The sequence below is a fragment of the Rhipicephalus microplus genome, chromosome 7 (assembly GCF_043290135.1).
Source record: "Rhipicephalus microplus isolate Deutch F79 chromosome 7, USDA_Rmic, whole genome shotgun sequence".
NCBI classification, from domain to species: domain Eukaryota; kingdom Metazoa; phylum Arthropoda; class Arachnida; order Ixodida; family Ixodidae; genus Rhipicephalus; species Rhipicephalus microplus.
In genome coordinates, this window is record NC_134706.1 from 122,841,510 (window position 1) to 122,861,349 (window position 19,840).

Genomic DNA, 19,840 nt, shown 5'->3' on the forward strand with positions numbered 1-19,840 from the left:
AAGTAAGTTCTAAGCTGAGCTGAGGTGCTGTGGTACTGTTATCACAGTGAAGTTTGTAGAGGCGACTTTTCTATTTGTACAGTTCATTTTGTTGTGACAACAATTATATAAACATTCCGAGCGAATCATCATCGTTGTTGTAATGTTCTGACAAAGCCCATGCACGCAATAAGATTCCACCAAGTGTACTATGTGTTGTGTGTGAAACAAAGTGCACGAAGCTAAGCTGAGAAGCGTGGTGCTTTAAAGAGACCCTGAAACAGTTTCGAAGATTCTTTACAAACATTGGGCCGGTAGACCAAGCCCCACGGGTAATTTAGAGACTGATTTGAGCTCTCTGCCTAAACTGTGTAATTTATTACAACCCTTTAAAGCTGCGAATTGCTCCAGACCGGTGCGACTCGGCCAAACGTATGTTCAACCCCCCATACACCAAGCGACCCACTCTTCACCACTGACGTCATCGTTCTCAGTTTATCTACTGTGGAATGCGCAGCACAGGCTGCCGGTATCAAATTGGCAGTGGGATTTACGAATATGCAGTCTCACGCCACATCGTGACGCAGGCGCCGTCAAGGCGGCGCTTAGCCCCGAGCACTAAAAGGAAGAGTCGAGGGCAGTTGAGGGCGAAAGGCGGAGCGGAAGAGGAGGGTATTTTTTTGTACTTGTAGCTCCGTTAATAATGGGTGCTTCGATTAAACTCTGGTGCTCCAGTAGTGGTCTAATCAAAAACGTAATGTGAAAAAACCGTTTCAGGGACCCTTTCATGCACAATGCCTTCCGGCAAGCCTAATGTTCAAAGTCACGCAATCATTTTACATAACTACAAGTCGCGCTAGCGCGGCCCATACAGCACACTTCGCTCGAGAAGTCTATGTATCGGTCGTCGACTGCACGCCAATGACATAGTCTCTGATGCACTGTTTCGTTTGTGACGACGGCGTGGTCACAAAAACAGGCTACGCATAACCCTAGACGCAGTGGAGAAAGCTGATGAGATTGAGCAAGAAACCGAAACCAGCTGAAATCTTGTGCAAGTTCGTTACTACACCACTAATAATTAACGAATTGATGCGGATGCATGTTCACATAGTACATCTGGATCACGAATTTCAGAACACGGTGTTGTTGAAGATGTAAATCACAGGACAAAGTGCACTACTAAGAAATGAAAAGTTAAAGCACCCATCGCAGTGGTCTTGTGGTATAGGGTGCGCTCAACTTCCGGCCAGAAGATGGCAAGATAGAATTCCGGCCATGGCAGCCACGTTTTTGATGTAGGCAGCAATACCCGAGGTCAGTGTGCTTTGATAAGTACGTTAAAGAGCCCTTGGGGGTCGAAACTTCCTAAACGCTCTACTACGACGTCTCTCATGATAATATCGTGATTTTAGTACGTAATACCCCAACAAACATTATTACTAACCAGCAGCGCTGCTTTCCTAACACCGCAACTAAACCTTTACCTTGTGAGCTATACAATGACAATGGTACAGAGGCTAGCGCATGACTGCGAACCCTGGTTAATTACTCTGTTTATGAAAGAGCTAAGTTCACTTTAATGATACACAGAATAACACACTTTTTTGCTATTGACAATACGGTTAGACCTGCTCAAACAATATTTAAACACAAAAGTACTTTATGCCATGGTCCGCCACGGCTTCGCTCGTGTATTTTTGTGACGGATATGGTGTAGTAAAATATATACTATAAGATTGCGAAGAGAAAAACTAGAAAGAAGACGTTCGTAGCCGAGTGTTGAATGTGAGAGTTCTAGGGACCTCTCACATTGCAGCGTACGACACAAACCACTAAGCGACGGAGTGTACGCTGTCAAGCTTGCTAACAACAAGCTATTTATATACACCATATACCGTTGGCGGTCCTCAGAGTTCCTCAACTTTACCTCATTTTCGTCATCAGTAGCGAGCTGGCGCAACGGCCTCTCACGTTTTCTTAGAATGCGTGCCTCCGCTGGGCATGGTCTCTCAATCTGCGTTCAGGCTTATCAGATCAGACTCGTGATTCAGGAGAGCACGGAGGTCACTTTGCGGCTGCCGCGTTTACGAAAGGAACACTTTGGCACACATATGATGAAGTAGGAATCTTACAGTTGTTCGCGCTCGTTCTGTGCATACTTGTACATTGGTTTCGTGCATATTCCCTTGTTTGAGCAGCGTGCTTTTAGTGTTGAGCTGAGGCAGTTTTTTGTTTGCGCTCGTGCTGTGTACGCTCATTTCGTGTGTGCTTTCTGCATGAGGTGTGCACTAAAAGCTTCAAGCTGCTTGCCGTTGTTCGCACGAAATCGCAGCTTGTTGCTGCAGCCTTCATTCATTCACCCTTGTCACGGAACAAAGCATAATAAATACTCAACTGCCTCAGTGAAGGCATCTTTCACACTCGTGTTATGTAGGTTCCTAAAAAAAGGGTTCAGCCATGTTTTTTTCTGCAAGTGTACTCATGCTCCAAAAATATCTAAAATCTATATTGCAGCTAAGATCTACATAGCCCGCTATGTAGATCTACATTGACCACTATGTAATTGGTATTCAGGAGTAAAATTTGGATTTAGCTCTTATAAAATGCAACATTTCATTTAGTCTCGAGTTTATATTCATTATTATAAAAGGCTATTCCATGTTTTCCCGTTTCCACTACTTCCCCGATTCTCGCATCCCTTCTCCTTACTTACGTTTCCCTTTTCCACCCCTCGTTGTACTATACTATATATGGCTACTCCACGTTTCATCCTTCCCACTCCTTTTTCTCCCATTCACCCATCTCTCTTCCTTACCACCACTTCCCATTCCCATTCCTTGACGTACTACACTATACGTGATTATGCTATTGTGCTTTGCTTTCTCACTATCTCTATGCCTTTCTTTCTACCTTTTCTGTCATAACTTTCTTTTTCTGTAATGTTTTAGTCCCTGCATTCCGCGCCCGACAAATCAGTGCCACCTCACCCTCATTATCCAATCCAGCCCGCCTCCCCCCTCTCGCTGTGGAAATCGAGGCTAGCCCGTCGCCCAATGCGCGAGCTTTGCCGCGTGTATCTGCCGTTTTCATGTCCTAACATGACTCTCCCCTCCTCCGCGGCCCATCAGCTCTGGAGGAGCGGAAGTGACGTTGACAACTCTCGCCCGGATGTCGACTGTGGCACCGTGCGCGTAGTCTCTCGGGACGTTTCGCGCGCGCGCGGCGGGAGTGAGTCAGAACTTCTCTGTGGGCGACGAAGGGTCAGCAGGCATTTTCTTTCCTCGCCGTTGGCTCCTTCTGTTTGGGGCTCGCTCGGACTTCGCCAACGGCGCCTTGCCTCCGCGGCGAACGCTTACCTTTCGTCGCCCCTTTCCCACGCTAGGCCGAAGAGCGGAGCGGTGTCTTAGAGCGTGGTCCTACTACGCCGACTCGTACCTCGAGATCTCTCTCGAAGCCAACGCGAGCGCATTTTGCCCTCGCTCGGGCGATCGGGCCCTGTTGTCTCGGTGTGAACCTCTTCTGCCCACGGAGCCGTGCTCCCGGCACACTGTGTCGTACTTCTCGCCCGTGGCATGAATAAGCAGCATTTGCTTCCCGCCGCACCTTTTAACGCGACAGCGTTAAAGAGCTCGTGCCGCAGAAAACCCGCCGCCGGCGTCGGCCCCGTTGATTGTGGGCGAAAAATCGTCTGTGTGACCGAAACATCAAGTTACCGAAATAGCCGCGGGAGGCCGCTACTTGTCCACGCGTGCGCGCGCGATCACTCTGACAAAGTCGCGCATTCGAAAAAAAAAAAAAATTGCTCAAGGTCACGAGGCGCGGTAGTTTCTTTGCCCTGCCACCCCTCCCTGCTTAGCTTGCAGCGCTTTCGCCGGGACGAGAGAATTAGGAATAATGCAATTGCAGCATACAACAAACCTTTGTAACTCCACTTGCACTGGACGGATTCTTAAAATTTTTGTGGCGTTGAATTCATGAGGCAATAAGCTCTTCTAGTGAATTCATTCCATGGTCAATTGAAAAAAGTGTTTAAGGCCTCTTTAACGTATTTTGTTACAGAGAGGTGTCACGACGAAAACGAGCCAATTCGGCTATAATAGCGCGCGCTGGTCCAATCTACTGTGCGCGTGTTTGTGTACGTGCGTGTGTATGTAACAAAACATAAATAAGTATGCACTTAGCGGTTGAAGGGTGTACTACGGGCCGGATTTCGCTATCGCGTTCAACTCTTAAAGGCGAACCTTCAGGGCCCCCCCCCCCCCCCCTTTTTTTTTTGCAACGGGCTCTGTACTGCGTTTTGGTGTTTATGCAGGCAATAAAGTGTTGCGACCTGTCGAGCGCAGTACTGTGTACTTGTCACGTTGCGCTCGGTGCGATTGGCTGTTCGAATGCGCGTTTGCAGCAGCGTTAGTCATGCGAGGCGACGGGGAACGCGGTTCTGCGGCTCGCTAACGCTAGTGGCCGTACTCCTTCGGGATACGTGTACCCTACACTGGCGCCCAACGCGGTATCAAAAGCTAAAAGCTTGCGACTGCTCTTAGCGAGTCAGTTCACCTGTGTGATTCGGGCTCGTCGCAACATGTCTGCTTCGCGGGATTTTTGTCCGCAGTCCTTTTTAGCGGATGCCGCGTTGCACAACGAGGCAATAGGTGACCAGTAAAAGAGCGAGGAATTGTGGGATACACCGTCTGCTACCGGTTCGAGAAGAGTAGACGACGGCGAACTGCTTCACCGCACGCCTCAGATTATTCGGGATTCGCGCGCGCGGACACCCGTTTATCTTCGTCCTGATAAACCATGGTCGGTTGTTCAGCTGTTGGCTGCTCCAACGGCTCTAACTCTAGCGTGAAAGGCAAACGGCGTGTATCGACTGCTACGAAACAAAGAAAGAAAAATAAGGTGGGCCGCGGCTGTGAAGAGAGCCACAGCGACAGGTAGCCTTTAAGTACGGAACGTTGAAGCCAGAGTGTGCGAAAATCATTTTATCACATGTATGTGTGTATTCCACACTAAAAAAAAAACTTACGCATGAATTTGCTGAGAATATCATATAGACAAGTTGTCACGCAGGCGCGCCTGGCAAAGATATTATAGTAACGCGCGGGCGAAATCTACCTGCCATGTGAGATTAGCGCCGGCCGTTGCAGCCACATATATGACAAAAAACGCGAAAGCTTCATTCAAGAGTAAGTTTACACAAAGCGTTGGACGAGCGCATTTGCGTTCATCTCAGTCAAACTGTGCGCCAGGACGGCACCCTAAGGAAGAAGTGCGTTAAAAAAGCGCAGGGTTTCGATTATTCGACGCCGTCTATGTCTGACTGCATTGGTTATGTGCCGCGCAGCTTCATCAAGATCAGCATTCAAATAAACATCTGGCTTCGACTAAGAAAGGCATCTTAGAGCACGCTGAAGGCTAGGAAAAAAAAAAGGATATCTCAACGCGCTCAATAAGTGCAGCGTTTCATGCCGATCAACCGACGATGTCGGCCGAAACAGCAATCCAGAAATTAACTCTTAGCACAGTGCTACAGTCATCCCCATCCCCGAGATCTTTAAAATGGTGACCTTTTATCAGCAGTAACGTATCATACAATGAAAACTGTTTTCTATGTCGACTGATCTGCTAGCCAACCTGACAATACCCCCGAGCAGCATAAAAGCATTGCACATCATGTTAGTGCGACAAAAAAGTTTCATTGGCGTTCATGGCTTTCGTATCTTGTCATCGTCAGAGTCACGGTTAGCAAAAAACAAAAACAACTTCTAAAACACTGACATTGCGCGGAGTTTTTTTTTTTTTTTTTTTTTCAACGGAGCGGTACAAAAATGCGCGCCGCTGCTAACCTTCGTAATGCGTCGAACTGGAAGCTGTCGTATGCCACAGTTCCCTGCGATTGCCCATATTACCGGTCACCTATTATTGCCTCTATCGACAGGCACCCGTCCCTGTCACCACCCCCTGTTGTGGCGAAGACACGAGGCGCCTATCCGCTCCCCTTGGGGGTGGTGCGTCGTTTCGGAATGGGCTTCTTGCCCTACCCGAACGGTACGCACAAGCGCCTCCGACTGCTAACGCGCCCTTCGGCATGCTTGGCAGTTCGTCAGCACAGCACTCGCAGTCGGTTCCCTGCGGAATTGACGGGGCGCAGGCCTTGGCCCTCGCCGACTTTTGCCCGCCGTCAGCTGTGCAACTGATACTTCGTACGCACGCTGAGCAGGCGCCTGAATTGTCGACGGTAGCCGCACCAAGTGCGCATTATGTTCCACAGCAGGCAAACCTCACAAGGAGCCTCTTTTGCTCAGGAATTGGCGCGCAGGGCGGTGGTCCCTTTGAAAAGGCTCCACTGATCGAGCTGGGAGACTGCTCAACTTCGCTCGACCGCGCCGCTAACGCACCAACGGCTTCCTGCGAAGCCGGTGCGACGACGCAGACGTTGCTGCGAAACGCCGTGCAGGTGATCCAAGCACTCTCGGGAGCTGTGCAAACGCTTTCGGCTGGTCCGAAAAGCGGTCACCCCGCTGTTATGTTGCCTTTGCCAACCTACAGCGGATAAGATTATCCACTCACCGCCTGAGATTACCTCGACTCTCTGTCACGTTATCAGAGAGCAATCGGCTTGGACGATCAGGATGTGCTCTGACTGACACGGCGGCGAGATGATATCGGCTGACCGGTTACCCTGCAGCAACCCTCGAGGAGTTTCGCGCCACCTTTTGGCGCGAATTCTTACCCGCTGATTTACGAAAGTAAGATGCCATAAAGATGCGGCGAGAGCTCGAGCTCCCTACACAAGCAAAACCCCCTAAAGTGTGTTGGAGAACTCGCAAGCCGTGACGTAACATGCTGCTTGCTTTGCGAGCTTCCGCGCCCCGGCAAATGGCGTTCCGTTGTTAGGCGCGCGTACAATGCACACGTTCCAGCTTTTCTTCAGCTTGGCATTGAAACTGAACGATGTGCAGCGGCTGAAACGTTGGTAGAAGACCACGCGGCTCTACGCAGAACATGACGTCACACACGCCACGTCAAAATGGCAGACGCCGGAGGTGGGCGGGGTTTATAGCCGGTCACTCGTAGAGCTGATTTTCCAGTGAAATATTTTTTACAGTCCATTTTTTTTTTCACTTTTTTTGCACAAGCGCTATCTATAGAGCCTTTGCTTCAATTTTTCGCTGAAAACTGCAACTTTTCGGGTAATCGTGTCGTGGCGACACTTTTTCAAGTAACCCAAGCACGAATTCACTAGAGGAGATTCACTAGAAGAAATTCACTCGTGGGTTCACTAAATTGCCTCTCGAATTCACTGACGCTACTTTTTTTTTTTGGGGGGGGGGGGGGGGAATCCGTCCTGTACGGGCGAAGTTACGAAGATTTGCCGAACGCTGCAATCGCATTCAGTCTTCTCTATAGTCCCGACGATAGCGCCGAGAGTTAGGCCAAAATGTTGCCTAGAAAAAATCTAGGTGGCATCAGGTAAGCAGGGACGGATCGCAAAGGCGCTGTGACCTCGAACCCCATTTTTTACTTTTTTTTTTTCGAATACGCTGCTTTTTCAGTGCGATCGCACGCATAGAGCGTTCAAATCGGCCCACTAGTGATCGAACGGCTGTGACGAGTGATTTTCGAACTTCTCCCATCGTTTGTCGAGATAAGAGAGAGAGAGAGCAATTTGCAGCTGATTTTGAGAATTTATTGCGAATTCGAGGCCACGTGCTGCACTATAACATTTGGCTCGCGTGTTCTCGGGAGCTTCTACTACCGATCGGCAGCGTTTTCTGACTATGCTCAAAAAGTGTAGCGGGGCCCTGTAAAGTTTGGTGAACAGTAGAAACAAGATACTGAGATGCAATGAGCTCGAAATATATTGCTGCCTTTTACAGGACGGCCGTTCATTGTTCAAGCACAATATGACACCTGTCATGTCGAAGCCGTTGCAATTCTGAATGGAATTTCGCTGCAGTGCAGACAGGAAATAACATCATCAGCCTGACTACGCCCACTGCAGGGCAAAGTCCTCTCCCATGATCCGCCAATCAACTCAGTCTTGTGCTTTCTGGTGCCACGTTATACCTGCGAACTTGTTAATCTCATCGGCCCACCTCACTATCTCCCCTTCGTGTGTTTGCCTTCTCTGGGAATCAAGTCAGTAACTCTTAATGACCAGCGGTTATCCTACCTACGTGCTATATACGTACCGGGCCCATGCCCATTTCTTCTTCTTGATTTCAACTTTGACATCCTTAACCCCGGTTTGTTCTCTGACCCGCTCTGCTCTCTTCTAGTCTCTTAAGATTACACCTATCATTTTCCTTTCCATTGCTCGCTGCGTCGTCCTCAATTTAAGTTGAACTCTCTTTGTAAGCCTCCAGGTTTCTGCTCCGTAGGTAAGTACCGGCGAGATTCAGCTGTTATATACTTTCCTGTTTAGGGTTAGAGGCAGATATCATGCGTGATTTGAGAATGCTTGCCAGATGTAATGCACCCCATCCTTATTCTAGTTATTTATTACCGCGGTTACTACCTGTCTCAAGTAGACATATTCCTTTGCAACTTCCAGCATCTCTCCACCTATCTGCCGATACTGCTGCACATTACTTTAGTTTTACGTATATTGATTTTCAGAACTACTTTTCTGCTTCCACTCTTCCAATATATTTGGTACAGACGCTGTTTGAAGTTTATGTTCAATGCACAATATATTTTGCACCGGACAAGTATTGGCATCGAAAGTAGACACTTTGTCGTCAAACGGGTTTTCGACGAAGGCACGAGGTGACGAACAGCGTATAGGCGAACGTCAGAGCCAGTGTGACGCCAAGCAAAACAGCCATTAAATCGTGATCCAAAGCTCATTTGCATGCCCCCGAAGCCTATATATCAATATTAAACCTCCAAAGCGAGTAAGAATGGGCTTTACGCCAAGGAATGTGGGAAGACGGTCGCACTCTTTCTACACACCTGCTAAAAGAAATAAGTCGGGTTATCTAAACGCATAAAAAACTGGTACCGCTCAGGCGCGATCGTCGACGTATATCTACCAGTAGTAGTAATAAGAACACACGGAAAGTCTCTCAGCGGTACGCCGACGCCTCGGGAAAGGGCATGCCAACCCACTTCCCGATGACGTAAAACACTAACGCATATCGATCCCCTTCCAGCGTCGAACAAATCACTTGAGAACTGATAGTAGAGCCGGGTTGGTTTAAGCACGGCCACGGGAATTTTCCGTTCATGGGAGCGCGTAAACGTTGCGCCACCTAGTTACACGGATGACGTCATGCGCAGACGACTGCTCCGAGAGACCCACGGACGGATCAGACGCCCCCCCCCCCCCCCCCCAACTAGACGACTGTGATGTCACGCGAGGGACCCGCACTGAAAAGTTTATTTTATTTCTTTCTGATACAGAAAGAGGAGTAAGAGCTAAAGGCAGTATTGCCTGACAGAGGCTCCTTCCTACTCCCATGCGCATTCGGCATGCGTGTACATGTTTGCATGCGATGCGAGTATACAAACAATAGAGCAACCAGAAAAATCAGAACATACTGCAAATAAAGCATTACAGGTGGACATCATACATGAAAACTCTTCATGAAAACAAACATATCATACAGACACTCCAAGAATATATACCTATACGCATTAAATTGTGAATTTTCAAATTGTAGCACAACCTGTATATGCGGTACACGTAGAAAATTAGACAGATATATTTTATTGATAAGTTATCGTGGAATGTAACATAAAGCTTTTATAATTTTTTTTTAAAGCGGGGTGCATGAAAATCTATATGATGTTCAACAATGAACAATGTTCAATAGCCGAGGTACTTGATACTCAGGGTCCTGACGCCCGTAGTTAGTTCGCATAAGTGGTGGCATTCTCGTTTACCGTGCAGCCCTGCGGGCGATCGTAGAGGGCAGCGAAGTGCGATTATATATATATATATATATATATATATATATATATATATATATATATATATATATATATATATATATATATATATATATATATATATATATATATATATATATATATATATTGTTGAGACGTTTATTGGCGGACGGTTGTCGACGATGCTTGACAGTGACAGTCAATGCGGGTACCGACTCTCTGCACGAGCTGCTCTTCTTCTTGCTAAAAAGGGCAACCCACTAGAAGGCGCTGGAGAGGACGACCCACTGTTCGAAGGCTTCACCACAACTACCCCGGGTACGAAGAGGGAGCCGCCTGGCGACCTAGCAGCTGGTTACTATGAGCGGGTCGTGGTAGGCTTTGAGGCGCTCCACGTTGACAATGTCGCGCCCTCGACGGCGCATGTCCGAAGATGGTTCGATGGGTTCGATCAAGTAATTTACAGGGGAAGTGCGTTCGACGACACGGTAGGGGCCTTCGTATTTGGGCAATAGTTTTGAAGATAGGCCAGTTGAAGTGGTAAGGATCGAGAGCCAGACGAGCGCTCCAGGGAGGAACGTGGGCGCAGTAGTGCTGGTGTCAGCGCGAAAGCCTTTTTGCCGCTCTTGATCATGCGCTGTAAAGGTCCTTGCGAGCTCTCGACACTCTTCAGCAAGCTTGGCTGTAGCAGAAATAGGCGCCCACTCTGACGGATCTGGCTTGTACGGAAGTACGATGGTGTGCGACGGGTGCCTTCCATATAATAAAAAGAAAGGTGAAAAGCCAGTAGTGCTCTGAGGGGCGGTGTTATATGCGTAGGTGACGAAGGGTAGAATGGAATCCCAATTTGTGTGATCGGCGGCGACGTACTTGGAGAGCATGTCGCCGAGCGTACGGTTGAAGCGTTCGGTGATGCCATTCGTCTGCGGGTGGTAAGCAGCAGTTTTGCGGTGAACAACGTTGCACTCTTTGAGAATGGCTTCGACGACTTCAGACAGGAAGACGCGGCCTCGATCACTGAGCAGTTCCTGAGGTGGACCGTGTCGCAGCATGAATCGTTGGAGCAGGAAGGAGGCCACATCGCTCGCTGTAGCCGCGGGGAGAGCGGCAGTTTCGGCGTATCGCGTGAGGTGGTCCACAGCAACAATGGCCCAGCGGTTACCGGCCGACGTTAGTGGAAGTGGCCCATACAAATCAATGCCAACGCGCCCAAACGGCCTGGCAGGGCAAGGTAGAGGTTGCAGACCTACCGGCGACAGGTGCGTTGAAGTTTTGCGGCGCTGACATTCTATGCAGGAGCGAACGAATTTCTGCACATAGCGGTACATGCCGCGCCAAAAGTACCGTTGGCGAATGCGCTGGTAAGTCTTGGATACGCCGGAGTGCGCACATTGCGGATCAGTATGAAAGAATTCGCATATGTCAGAGCGCAGACTGCGGGGTATGACTAGTAGCCACTGGCGGCCGTCACCGCTGTAATTGCGTCGGTGGAGAAGGTCGTCGCGAACGGCGAAATGGTGGGCTTGACGACGCAACGCGCGAGTGGATGGAGTGGATGGATCAGTCAGCAAGTCTATCAGTGAGGCAATCCATTGATCCTTGCGCTGTTCAGTAGCAACGGCATGAATGCTAATGGAAGAAACGGCAAGGTGAGACGCTGAGTCGTGGGCATTGTCGTCAGGCAAGGGAGAGCGCGACAGGGCGTCGGCGTCAGCATGTTGCCTTCCGTTGCGGTACAGCACGCGGATGTCGTAGTCTTGCAGGCGAAGTGCCCACCGGGCGAGACGGCCTGAGGGATCTTTCAATCAGGACAACCAGCATAGTGCGTGATGGTCGGTGACTACATCAAATGGGCGACCATATAAATAAGGTCGGAACTTCGTAAGGGCCCACACGATTGCCAGACATTCTTTCTCAGTGACGGTGTAATTAGTCTCGGCTTTTGTAAGCGTACGGCTTGCATACGCCACGACATATTCCGGGAACCCTGGTTTGCGCTGCGCAAGGACAGTGCCGAGACCGACACCACTGGCGTCCGTGTGTACCTCTGTAGGGGCAGTAGGGTCGTAGTGGCGGAGTATGGGAGGCGACGTCAGTAAACGACGGAGCGTTGTGAATGCGTCGTCACACTGTGATGACCACGAATGGAGAGGCCCGTTACTACCGAGGAGTTTTGTCAGCGGCGATGCGATAGACGCGAAGTTTCGGATGAAGCGCCGAAAGTAGGAACACAGTCCTAAGAAACTGCGCATTTCCTTGATGGATGTCGGCTTGGGGAACTCGGTCACGGCCCGAAGCTTGGCTGGATCGGGGAGAATTCCGTCCTTGGACACGACGTAGCCGAGTATTGTCAACTGCCGAGCTGCAAATCGGCACTTCTTCAGGTTCAGTTGCAGACTGGCGTCACTCAGACGCGTTAAAACATGCCGCAGGCGTTGAAGGTGCGTTGAGAAGTCCGGAGCGAAAACGACGACGTCATCAAGGTAGCACAGGCACGTGTGCCATTTCAGGTCACGCAGGACGGTATCCATCATGCGCTCAAAGGTGGCAGGCGCATTGCACAGCCCAAACGGCATGACGTTGAATTCGTACAAGCCGTCGGGAGTGACGAAAGCGGTCTTCGGTCGAGCGTCCTCAGCCATAGGTACTTGCCAGTACCCCGAGCGCAAATCTAGAGATGAAAAAAATTCGGCTCCTTGCAGGCTGTCAATCGCGTCATCCACACGCGGTAGTGGGTACACGTCCTTACGAGTGATCTTGTTGAGACGTCGGTAGTCCACACAGAACCGCACAGAACCGTCCTTCTTCGCGACGAGAACGACAGGAGATGCCCAGGGGCTGTTAGAGGGTCGAATAACATCGCGGCGTAGCATGTCGTCCACTTGCTCGTTGATTACACGGCGTTCTGTGGGAGATACGCGATATGGACGTTGCCGTAGTGGTGGTTGTGCGCCTGTGTCAATGCGATGCGTAACAGTGGATGTGCGGCCGAGAGAAGGTTGAGAGACATCGAAAGAAGAGCGGAATTCTTACAACAGGGCCAGAAGCTGGGAGCGCTGGACCGGCGTAAGGTTGTCGGCAATGGAAGGACCAAATACATCAGCGGATGATGAAACAGATGTAGAAACAGCACTAAGCGTATTGGAACTTCGGCAGTGCGTGTCATCAGGTTGATCCATGACTTGTGCGTCTTCGATGGGTTCCACGCTGCCGAGACATTCCCCTCGCACCAACGTAACACTGTACGGGGATGAGTTCAGAACAAAAATAGTGGTGCTGCCGCGAGTTACTTGCACGGTCGCGAAAGGAACCAGCAAACCTTTTCTGGTGAAAACACGATGAAATGGTGAGAGGAGTGCAGCGGTGTCTGAAAGACTTGCACAGTACACCGACACCGCCGCCGACGAGTTTGCGGGCACTTGCGTGTCGTCCCTGACGAGTAATTTGCTTGCAGTAGATGGACTGTCGGCCGGCGTCAAAGAAGAGAATGGTGTTAGCTCTATTTCTGCTGGTGCGCAATGAATGACGGCGTCGTGGCGGGAGAGAAAATCCCATCCTAGGATGACGTCGTGAGAGCATGAAGGAATTATGATGAATTCAACGGCATACATCACGTCCTGAATCATGAGGCGGGCTGTACACATCGCTGTAGGGTGAATGCCTTGGGCGCTGGCTGTACGGAGGGAGAGCCCTGAAAGTGGCGTGGTCACTTTGCGCAGTAATCAGCTAAGCTTTGCGTCCATCACGGATACGGCGGCTCCAGTATCTACAAGGGCAGATGCACGAACACCATCCACAAGCACGTCTATCACGTTCTATGGTCTTTCCTGAGGGCTTCCGCAGTTCGACAGCGTCGCAGCCCTTGCCTCGTGGACTGCGACGACTAGTTTTCCTGGTCACCCTCTAGTGGACGTGGCCGCATCGGCGACAGTGAGCGACGTCGCGGAGAATGTGAGCGGCGGTTAGATGGAGCGGGGCGGGACGACGGTGACGTAAGTGGCGGTTGGTCATAGAAGCGGCTCGATTGGCTGGGAAAATTGGAGGCGACTTGCGGTCGCTGCACACGATTGCAGTAGCGTGCTACGTGCCCGACGCAACCACAAGCAAAGCAGATGGGGCGATTGTCCGCAGTGCGCCATCGGTTCGCGGGTCCCATCCATGTCGAAGAACGCGATGGGCGAGCCGGCTGCTGATATAACTGCATAGTGGGCGGCACACGGGGCACGTGGATGACGTCGGTATATGTAGGCGGCACAGTTTCTCCGAAGGCCTGGGGTCTGGCGATGGTTTCGGTGTAACCAAGAGGGCCAGTCACAGGAATCGGTGGGGGTGGCCTGGCGACAACTTGGGCGTAACTGAGTGGTGTAGATACTGGAGTCGGCTGGTGATATTCTGGAACGACCTCCGCGATTTCCTGCTGAATGGCTCGGCGGAGGGGAGGCAGAAGTGTGCTTGACGACTGTTCAGCACGTTGCGGGGAAGCAAAGGCCAGTAAAGAGACCTGGCGGGCAACTTCTTCACGCACGAATGACTTGATTTCAGCAAGCAAGGTGGTGTGGTCCGGAAGTGTTGACAAGGCCGAAAGATCAGCGTCACGTGAGGGTGGTCGACGGGTCATCGAGCGCTGCCGTCGCAGCTCCTCGTAACTTTGGCAAAGTGTAATGATCTCTGCCACAGTGCGAGGGTTCTTGGCCAGGAGCATGGTGAAGGCATCGTCGGCGATGCCTTTTAGAACATGGGTAATTCTGTCGGCCTCTGACATGCTCGCGTCCACTTTCTTGCACAAGTCGAGGATGTCCTCTATGTAGCTTGTGAAGGACTCGCCGGTCTGCTGTGCTCGTTCACGTAACCGCTGTTCGGCTTGGAGCTTACGAACGGCAGGACGGCCGAACACGTCGACGACGGCGGTTTTAAAAGCGGACCAAGTGGGGAAATCGGATGCGTGGTTGTTGTACCACATGCCGGCCACACCCGCGAGGTAGAAAACCAGGTTGCCGAGTTTACCTGCCTCGTACCAATGATTGGGGACGCTGACGCGTTCGTACATAGCAAGCCAGTCCTCGACGTCGGTGCCATCCGCGCCGGTAAAGACAGGAGGGTCCCGGATGCGGGGAACACCGGAACATGGCGTCGGCGCAGGAGGAAGCGTTTGCTGTGCGGCGTCTTGGTGCATGGTAGAAGGCACGGTGCGGGATCGTAGCTCCAGGGGCATCAGATGCTAACCGAAGGTGTTAGAAGGGCACAGCACTCTCCACCAAATTGTTGAGACGTTTATTGGCGGACGGTTGTCGACGATGCTTGACAGTGACAGTCAATGCGGGTACCGACTCTCTGCACGAGCTGCTCTTCTTCTTGCTAAAAAGGGCAACCCACTAGAAGGCGCTGGAGAGGACGACCCACTGTTCGAAGGCTTCACCACAATATATATATATATATATATATATATATATATATATATATATATATATATATATATATATAGAGAGAGAGAGAGAGAGAGAGAGAGAGACAGAGAGAGAGAGAGAGAAGAGTGAGATATAACAGACAACAATGCCAAGGAATGTATAGGGGAAGTTATTACAACCAATGTATTGTAAATAAGAATGGAACCTTCGAATAACGCGTTGGAGACGTGTTGTTCGAAGGTCGTAGGTTCCATTCCTGCTCACGGCAAGTTATTTTTTCACTCACTTTTCTTTCTTATTTACAATACATTGGTTGTAATAACTTCCCCTATACATTCCTTGGCATTATTGTCTGTTAGATCACATTAATATTGTGTCAGAACACAGAAAAACGAGCCCTTAGGTATACACTTCTTTCCCTTATTATATATATATATATATATATATATATATATATATATATATATATATATATATATATATATATATATATATATATATATATATATATATATATCTTGACGAAGACGCCGGTACCGCGGTCAAAAACCGTGACAACCGCAAAGTTGTGTCTCTTTTCTTCCCAAGTTCATATGACAATCGACAATCAGTGGAGATTGAATTGAACAAATAGAGCGAAGTTCACAGATTCTGCCAAGCTAACAAGCAAATAACGAACACAAAAGAAGCCCGAAAGGAAGCGGCATGCATTTCGCGAGGACGAAAAGAAAGATAGATTAAATTAATGTCACCATTCTTCGAAATGTTTTAATTTTACAAAAAAAAAATGTCGGAGAATAGAAAGAAAACACAAAAAATCGCTTTAAAATTTTCGTACAGGGGAAATATGCACAGTTATGAACGAATAAAGTAGAGATTTACTTTTTGGCATTGTCTCCACGGCATAGTTAGTCGCATCGTTTAACGTATGTTTGACTTCAACCCCCCCCCCCCCCCCCCATATATTTGACTTCAGCCCTCAACTACTCGAAGTGGACAACAAAGGCACCACAGGTGAACGATACGATCGCTAAATAACCAGGTCGGTCAGCGATTAGATTCAGGTGTACGTCGAGGAAACCAAAATAGTGAAAATGAATACACAGTCCCCCCCCCCCCCGTGTTACGGCGTCTCGCAAGAGTTACCGTAATCCTGGCACTAAAAATACAGGATAGTTACTCCGCAGGTTACGTCGGAAATGCTGCCCTAAAAAATCACGTTATTTCTGAAAAAAAAAAAGACTGTAACATGAAAAAAAAAATTTGGCCTGCGCAGGGATCGAACCTACGACCTTCGCGTTATTAGCACGACGCTCTAACCGACTGAGCTAGCAGGCCAGACAGGACACAGCCGATCAACGCGAACACTTGAACCGATGCGAGCTACTGGCTTCGAGCAACTTTTTTTTTTTTTTACTTCAGCGAGAAGAGAGCGCCCTTATTTTTCACTTTTTCACATCTTTGTTTGCCTTGTACATGAAACCAATGAAAAGCATTCGGAGGGGAGAGGGGGATAAAAAAAGAGCCGTGGTTTCCTTTTAGGCGCGCTACTGAGTGGTCGGTGGCAAAAACTTGCGTTAACCTTGCGGACGCAAATCGCTGAACACACTTTTTTTTTTTTTTTGCAGTTGTTGCTTTCTCTTTTTCTTTGAAATGCTGCTATTGCTAAGATAGCGTACGTCGCCGCTGTTATTTACATCTTATTCCATCAAGTGGATTAATTCGTGCGCTGAATAAAACGTACGACGATTGAAAAGGAGGAGGAAGGAAAAAGAAGTCCATGAATGACGAGGCGCAGTTGCCTAAGTGCTGACGTTGCGCGCCGCGTCACACAAGGGCAGCGACAGTGAAAAAGCTATGATCACATTAATTGTGTCTGCTCGTCTTTCGGCCCCGTCGGTTCAGTTAACGCGCGCACCATGCAAGACATCCGTTCTCTCCTATCTATCTATCTATCTATCTATCTATATCTATCTATCTATATATCTATCTATATCTATCTATATATCTATCTATCTATATCTATCTATATATATATATATATATATATATATATATATATATATATATATATAAATTTAGTCTCCATACGAATGTGACCGGCTCGGGCAACTACGGATTGAGCTCGTCATGAAAAGGCTTTGAATCGTCCCTTAGAAAAAGCGACCAAAAAAAAAAACGCTATATAAGACCTCCGGTGGGATATTCATCATTCGATCAGAATTTGCATATTCGAGTCCCTTGATTACGCAAGAACTGAAACGACGTCAATGCTGTATAAGAACTGCGGTTGGATATTTGTGGTTCCGAATTTGCATATTGCGAGTCCCTTGATTACGTAAGCAGTGAAACGACGCCAACGGCTCGTTTCTTTTCTAAAAACAAAACCTAACGAAACGAAACCAAGTGAAAGCAAAGCCGGTTGGCTTGTGTGGGAGGCAATACGCTTGTGTTCTGTGACTGTAGAGTACTAGAGTGCGATATAAATGGAGAGGAACTGCTGTGGACGGCAAAAATTAACTTGCCACCACTGAACCTACGACCTTCGGAAGACGGTACACCGCTCATTTACCGAGTATTTGTGTGCGCGTATCGAACCATTGGCTTCATTGTCAAATGGTGTGATTAGGCAAGTTTATTGCTTTCAAAGGCGAGAAAAATAATAAGAAGAAAAATAAATAAGAAATAAGAAAAAAAAAAGGAAGTATAGAGCTTGGCAGCCCCCTCCCCCTTTTTATCTCTCTTTTTTTCTTTCTCGTGTGTTTTCTGTTTTTTCTTTGTCCGTTGATTCTTATTCCTGTCACTGCATCAATTTCTTTCCCCTCCCCTCTATTCCTCGCTACCTTTCTCCTCTATTTCTAAATATTTTTTTTCTGTCTTCTCTCCCTCTATTTATCAACTCAGCTCTGTCTCTTTCTACCTCTCCATGTCAATATTTCTTTGCGAATTCAACCCTTCGCCCGTCAGAGTCCTTGCGTCCCACGCCGGACAAATTGGCGCATCTGCCTTGTGCAAGAGCAGACGACGACGAGAATGGAGAGAGCACGGGTCGTTTCACGATGACAGTTCTCCATCGGCTCCTCACAGACCATAGTGAACTACAGCACGGACTAACCCGACTAAACGCTCCACTGTTAAAAAGCAGAACTGAACAAGCTGAAACCAACGACGTGCGGTCCGCAACAGAGGCTAGTTCTCTTTACGTCATCAGCCGGTCTCCGACCAGAACGTTAACAGAAGAAGAGGTTTTTGATGCGAGGCAGCTCTTTGAGAAGCCTATGTAACGTTGTCCCTCCGTGCACCCATACGAACGCAACGCACTCCCTTCGCCGCAGATGTTGGAGCGGTGCCAAGTAGGTCACGCAGCAGAAGCGCGCTGACGCCACGCTCCCCTCACAGTGCGCACCGACGTACCTCTCTTCCTCGCCTGCCGCGCGCAGCTGCCGCCTCGTCCGTTCAACCGCAACACCTGCCGCTACCGCCTCTCGCTACACTGCCGCTACCGCCACTCGCGAATCTTCCAGCGCTTGTCACAGCGGTAGCGCCATTCAATTCATGACGCCCCCGTGCACAACGCTGCTGCTTCGGATCCCGTTAGAGTTCTTTTTGGGAAGATGGTGTGATTTTTCTAACAGAATTGTGTATTAACAGTAAGACAGGATTAAGTGGCGGAGCATGGGAGAGGCTTTTTCCATGTAATGGGCGTAATCGGGCTGATGGTGATCGTTGTCGAATTGGTCTATAATGCCAACCAAAGGCAAACTTTTTTCATTTATATTTTTTTCTCTTCAAACACACACACACACACACACACACACACACACACACACACACAGTCGAATCCACAGCGAATTTTTGTGCATATCGAACAAGTGACGCCTCTATTTTAATGCCAGTCACGTGTACCTAATCTAACTACCTCCCCCCATCCTTCTTTCCTACTCTCCCTCGTCGATTAGGATTCACGAGGAAGAGCTACCTCGCGACGGATGTGAAAGTTTTTCATGATTTGCATAAGGCGGCATCTCGCAACTCTCACAATTATCATGCTGGCTACAATACTGGCTAGCACCGTGAATAAAAACGGCTTTCACCAAAGAGCAGTCTTCGGCATATGCACAAGGAACCGTATTTGTTACCGAACGTGCGAATAATGATGTTGTTTATCGATCCGACAGCGGATCACGCGCGTAGACAAACAACATAAACGTCATAGCTGTATACACAAACGATTACAAGAGGAAACGTTCGCTTATGTCCTCTGAGAAGGACGAGTAATCGAGACGCCGATTAGATGGCACACAGCTGGGGCACACACTAAACAAAGCTGTAGCGCAAACGACTGTCTACGCAATCAGCAATGACGCCAGCATTAAATGTATGCAAATGGTGGCGCACCGGCAAAACGGGTTTCGTCCGAAACAGCATGGTCGCGTCGAATACCTCCCTCATGCGTGATACGGTGTAATGAATTCCCGCACATAGAGTTACAGTGGCCCTGCCAGATACCCTCAAGAGTCTACGATGTGAGGGCGCGACGCCTCTACTTGCTGTTT

General features: G+C 48.9%; 1 protein-coding gene and 1 non-coding gene across 2 annotated transcripts in view; both read right to left on the reverse strand.

Annotated features, from left to right (window-relative positions):
* Nucleotides 1–19,840, reverse strand: part of Agps (alkyldihydroxyacetonephosphate synthase) — a 78,687-nt gene that overhangs the window by 33,239 nt on the left and 25,608 nt on the right. The window lies entirely within an intron of this gene.
* TRNAI-AAU (transfer RNA isoleucine (anticodon AAU)) lies at nucleotides 16,549–16,622 on the reverse strand. Its single transcript has one exon. It is a non-coding gene; the product is annotated as a tRNA-Ile (tRNA).